This window comes from Silene latifolia, chromosome 11 (genome assembly GCF_048544455.1).
Source record: "Silene latifolia isolate original U9 population chromosome 11, ASM4854445v1, whole genome shotgun sequence".
NCBI lineage: Eukaryota > Viridiplantae > Streptophyta > Magnoliopsida > Caryophyllales > Caryophyllaceae > Silene > Silene latifolia.
In genome coordinates, this window is record NC_133536.1 from 41,095,486 (window position 1) to 41,102,337 (window position 6,852).

Genomic DNA, 6,852 nt, shown 5'->3' on the forward strand with positions numbered 1-6,852 from the left:
TCATTATAACACATGTATATTTAGCCTGAATTGTAGATGATCGATAAAAATTTTGAACCACAGTCAATTTAAGCATGAGTAACTACAAATTCTAAAACAGTGTTAATTTATCTGAAAGGCCAAAATTTCATAAAATACTTACATGCTATTATCAATTAACAAACACAATAGTTATCATAACTATTATTAATTACCATGTCAACAATTCAACATACATGAATATATCATATAGATTATTAACAAAATAAGTATCAAACGTTTTGTGTTGATGCTGACGTAAGTTGTACTAACAGATTTAAATCAATCAACCCACGCGAGTGGATTTACATAAGAAACTACATACCATAAAGCAGTAATTGAACTTAACACATGTAAATGACGGTTGACCAATAACTATGGATAGCAATGGGTGGGATATGGATGGGGTGGAGCCATATCCATATCCATATCCATTTAATTTATGGTCATCCATATCCCACCCTCATCCATTTAATATTTTTTCATCCGTCCATATCCATATCCACGGGGTGAAGCGGGTACCCGTTGGATATTTTCACAGTTTATAAAATTTAAAAATAATATTTTAAAAATAATATATCGTAAAAAAATTGTGGCGATAAAATTAAAAGACATACATAATTCAAGTAACAATATTTGTTAGCAAATAGCAACCCAATATATATCCAACAACAAAGTGTCTTTGCAAAGCAAGTGACCATACAAATACGTCATACCAACTACAAAGAAACCACGAACGCATTATATTATTGATTAAACTAACAAAAGATTAGTAAAAATAACAATATGTCAATATCCACATAAACACAAGTTTTACTTTTCCTAAATAACAGTATGATATTAAAATTAAGTAAAATTTCTGATAAAAAAAATATACTTTTGAAGGAAAATCATTAATGACCTAAATAATTATTAACTTAATAAAAAATTAATTATAAATATTAATTTCGGATATCCACAGGGTGGTTAAGCGGGTGAGAGACGATAATCCATATCCCACCCTAGATTCACCCATATCCATATCCTACCCTAAATTCAAAAAAATTTCGTCATCCATATCCCACCCATTTAATTTCGGGTGGATGGATATCCACAGGGTAAGGGTGGGACTGCCATCCCTACCAATAACTAACTGACTTAAAGGACACGAACCCTTGCTTACGCCAGTTTTAATCTCAGCATATTCTTATATGTCACGTTAATTGATGGTTAATAAAATTGAAAACGTACCTGAATTAGCTAAAGACAATAAAATAAGATCTGATATAAACCTCCTAATGATCGAATCTAATTGATTGTACGAGATAATAATAAGTAGGTTGCATCCGACGTAAAAATAATAATAAGGATGGTTAGAGACTCGTGCTGATAATGTGTTGTAAAATAAAGACAAGAGAATTGTAGAGAGACGTTAGAAAGAATAGAGAGAGACAGAATCATATTCTTATTACATTATGAAGGGTGTATATATACAATACAATGGGGAAAAGTTTCCATAAGACAATATATTCTAAAGTATTCAAAGATATAGACATCCATATAATAATATTTCATAACAGTTATCGTATTATTGATATTTGTTCGTGTTTCCAACCATTATAAGAGCTTTGTATTTATAGTCCTCTTAAAGATCTAAACATAATAACAATATCTTTTAATAATGGTAAACATAATAATATCGATATTATTCTGATTACGGTATATCACGATATACCGTAATCTCCTAACAGGTTAAGTTCGGGTTTAGGTTGGATGAATATTGAAAACGTCAAATTAATGTCGTGTCTATTAAGTCTAATTAGCTAAATAAAGTAGTTGAAGTCCGGAAATTTAGTGTCTAATTGTCGAATTATGTCTTTTGGTTGTAATTTTTTGTGTTTTTTGTCTGACACCACCTTTAACATAAGGCTCTTTGTCAAACACCACCTTTAAAAAAAATTCTGGCAATTTGATACCGTTAAAACAAAAAAATTCTAAAACACTACCAAATGCCAGGAGTTTGACCAAATTTAAAAAAAAACCGGTGTTGACCTCTCCTTACTAACATTCACACGTGCGATAAGAATTGTAAGACTCCTCATCAGTTCATTTCAACCCCTTGAAGCTTCCTCAACACTCTAAACTAATCAACTTCCACATAACCCTATTTCCCTCTTACCATCAATCCATCAATCCATAATTCCTAACTTTTCTCTTCCTTCATTATCTATGGTTTTATCCTAAATTTCTCTTCAAATTACGGGTATAATACATCAAGTCATTCATCTTAACTTGCGGTATGATTTTCATTTTAAGTTTTGGTATTAAATTGGTATATTATGTTTTGATCTTGTTTTAAATTAGTTTACAATCTGTTTTTAATTAGTACAACTTGTTTTTAATTAGTTTACAATTTGTTTGTAATTAGAGTTAGTTTATTTTTGCATAATTTGGTTAAAATGCATGCCTTTAACTGTTTTTTGTTTGCTATTTAATGTAGTTGAAATGATGGCTAATAGAGCTAAATTGAGGGTTAGATTTGGTGGGATGTTTATGACTAATAAGAAGTGCAAGACTGATTATATTGGTGGGGGTGTTTGGCTTGAAATGGATGATAATATTTTAAGTTTAGGGTACCTTAAAGACGTACTTAGGAAGAAGCTAAAATGTGATGAGGATCATGCATTTTGGTATAAGAGGCATGGTTTGAGTCTTTTTGCTGGGAGGAGTAAAATATTATGTGAAAAGGATGTTGAGGAGTTGTTAAGACAAAAGATGACTTGGGGATAGTCACCTTGTATGTTGTCAAAGCCCCTACCCCATATAATGTTGTTGGTCCCCAAAAAGTAAGAGAGGTGGCATTCAAAGCATCTTCCTCATTCAAAGCATCTTCCTCATTCAAAGCCCCATATTCAATGCCTCAAAGTACAAATCTAACCAATTCCAGAAGACCTAAACTGGGCATTAAAAGTGTTGCAAAAAAACAGACTTATAACACTAAACCCACACCTATACCCCCTGAAATTGAAGCACTTGAAATTGAACCCCTTCAAATTGAACTTCCACCCACACCTATACCCCCTCATCCCCTTTTTCCTGAAAACAATCCATATATATGGGCCAATGGAGATGAGAGTGATGATGCAGTGAGTGATCCAGATTATGAAGTTGGTGAGGGCAATGTTGATGAATCTGAGAGTGATACAGATGGATCTCGAAGTGATATATGCAGTGGTGATGATGAATTAGATGAGGTTGAAGTTGAACCAGAGGATGAAGCTGACCCTGACATATTAGAAAATGTGGAAACTGGCTTATGGTCTTCACTTAATGACAACTTAGGACTAGTTGATGAAGATAGTGACATTCCAGAAGGGGAAGAGGGTGTGTTGTTATCTGATGAAGATGATCTGGAAAGTGAAGCAGATTCTGATGAGGAGCAATTAATCTACCCCACTTTCAATCTAGCTGCTGATTTCAAGAAATCTATAAGGCTGAGCAATGGACTAAAATTTCCAAATTATAAGGTTTTTAAGAAGGCTTTGAGGTATCATTGTATTGAGAATGGATATGATTTCTACTACTTGCACAACTGTGTTAAGAGGGTAACTGTTTACTGCAAGAAGAGGTGTAACTGTGTTTGGAACAAAAAGAAAGCCAAGTTTGGGAGATGTATTTGTGGCTGTGTTGATAAGTGTAAGTTCAAGGTCCATGGGAGGTTGTTAGAGAGTCAGAATACTTTTCAGGTAAAGAGCTTGAGATTGTAGCATAAAGAGTGGTGTGCCTTAGCTGACTTGAACAACAAACTCAGTAGTGAGTACCTTGCTGAAAGGTACGTTGATGAGTTTAGGTTAGATCGTGGGTATAAGGTCAACACCTTGATTGGAAGGGTTGTGAAGGATATTGGTGTGTCTATAGGGTATTATAAGGCATATTATGCAAAGGAGAAGGCTTTGAAGATGATTTATGGGGTGGATTCAGAACAATATAAAAAAGTATGGGAGTATGCTGATACTTTGAAGAAGTTTAATCATGGTTCATCAGTGTACATATGTTTGGACTCTATTGAGAGACCTCCACCTTCATTTAAGAGGATGTACATACATGTGTTTACATGGCTGCAAAGTTGGGTTTGTTAATGGGTGCAGACCAATTATAGGACTTGATGGATGTCATTTGAAGGGCCCTTATCCTGGCATTTTGTTGACAGCAGTTGGTAAGGATGGTAATTGCAACATCTTCCCCCTTGCATGGGCAGTGGTGGAAGTGGAAAATAAAGAGACATGGACTTGGTTCATTGAGTTGCTTATGAAAGATATTGACTTTGTTGCACATGAGTTGGCTTTCATTTCTGATAGACAAAAGGTTAGTTTCCTTTGTATAATAACTGATGTCATACCTTGTTCCTTTGTATTCATTATTTTTGGTACTAATAAGTCTTCAATTTCTTGTTTTTTATAGGGTCTTTTAGAAGCTTTCAAAACTATCACTCCTAATGCTGAGTTGAGGTTCTGTGCTAGGCATATATGTGCCAACTTCAGCAAAACTTACAGTGCAGTGGAGTATAAACAGTTCTTTTGGAGGGTTGCTAGGGCTTACACAAAACCAGAGTTTGATATTTGGATGGAGAACATTAAAGGTATGTCCACTGGTGCATTTGAGTACTTAAATGCAATCCCTGCTAAGCATTGGTCTAGGCATGCTTTTAGTAATAAGACCAAATCTGAAATTCTGCTCAACAATGCTTGTGACAGCTTCAACAATGTGTTAAGACAATGTAGAGATAAACCTATTCTCACATTGATGGAATGGATTAGGAGATATATTATGAATAGGATGTTCAAAAAGCTTTAGTCACTTGAAAATTACAATGGTGAAGTTATGCAAACTGTGAGAAATGCTTTGTCAAAGCTTGCTTTGGAGGTTAGGCATTGTAAAGTTATTCAGGGGAGTGTCAATGAATTTGAGGTGGAGTATAATGATGACAAAAGTGTTGTGAACTTAGATTTAAGGACATGTAGCTTTCTTAAATGGGAACTCACTGGTATACCATGTATACATGCATGTGCTTGCCAGGGGCGTCTTAACAATCACAATGGCCCGGTGCTCCGCAAGAAAATGAGGCCCCAAAAATAACATTTGAAATTTTATATAGCTAATAAACATAGTGACGATTATTGATTTGCTAAAATGCAAAACCATAGAATTATAATTTGATAACATCAACTATTTATTAAAAAAAACTACAATTGTATCTCTCGTCCTTGTTAGTTATACTCCTCATATTTTGATTGAATTCATAAACCCCCAAATTTGATCAACGAAACCTGAACAAAATACAACACATATAAATTAGAATAATTAAATGAAATTTAATTATGTAGAACAAATTAACAACAACTTGACAAGATTCATTTTGTCAGATTCATTTTGTCAGATTGTCACAAAGACACAAACGGCCAAACATGTATTCATTATTCAGTCATAAAATATGGTCTTTAGATTATTAAGATGAAAGAAATTAAAATATAATTGTTAAAGAAATAAATTAAAACTTAAAACTCATAAAATTAAAAGAAAATTTTACCTGAGATTTCTCCTTCTTTACGCTTTTCAATAGAAATTGAGGAATTTGGATGATTTGTTTTAAAAATAAATAATAGCTAGAACTTTTGTTAGATAGGTAATATGATTGAAAGAAAAATTTGGAGAATACAAGTGATTATTGTGAATTTGAGAGAGATATATAATCAGAAAATCAGATCGTTTGATTATTTTGAGTATATGAGATTAATGGGAATCTTAAAGCTATCTTGGGAAGGAGAATATTTGGGAAGGAGAAGATTACGTTGATTGATACTCCTATTTGATATCTTAAACGTCATTAAGAAGTCAATACGGAATTGGAGAAGTTTTAGCCTTTTTTTTTGTAAACTGACCGAGGGATTTTTGGGCCAAGATTTTGGAGGCCCGGTTCCTGGGCTCAGCCTGAACCGGCCCAAAGCCGACCCTGGTGCTTGCATTGACAAAAAAAGATTAGTGCCCCAAAACTTTGCTCACCAAGCTTATTCCAGTCAGTTGTACCAAGCTGCTTATTCAAATGCAATCCACCCTTTGCCCGGACCTAAGCAATGGGAAAGAAGGCCACATGTACAACCAACTTCCCCTCCCTTTAGGAAAATGCCTGGGAGACCTAGTTTAAATAAAAGGAGGAAGGATGCCACTCAGGCTGCAGACAAGAGGTCTGCCAAGAAAAGGCCTGCAATTTGCACTAATTGTGGTATGCAAGGTCATTACATCAAGTCATGCAAGAATGTTGGTGTTCCTAGAAGGCCAAAAGAAAAAAACGAAATGCACAGGTAAATATGTATATCACTTGTGTTTTGCCTTCCTTTTATCCAATTGTATTTCTCAAACATAACCATATATTTTGTGTTTTGCAAGACAAACCAGTCTTCTAGAGCAGATGAGATCCCAAGCTCAAGTAGTCAACCACATCCAAGCCAATAGGGTGACAGCTCAAGGGGAAGGATGATTAATGAAGCTACTGCTGGAGTAAGAGTAGGAAGAGGCAGAGGTAGAGTGAGGCCGATGGCATAAACATGTAGGGCAAACAAATTGCAGTCGTATTTTGTGCTTGGTGGTCTACTATTCTGGCAGGAAAATGTGCCATTTTGATAGACAAATATGATGAAAAATATTGTAGCCTGCACATGTCTTTTGATAGGAAAAAATTGTACGAGTAGTAAACATCCTTAAGATGAAATATTGAAGCATATTTTGACAGTTACTTGTGCTCAATGAAATGAAAGATCTCGGTTGCTTGAGCATATGTACTTTCAACACATTTACATT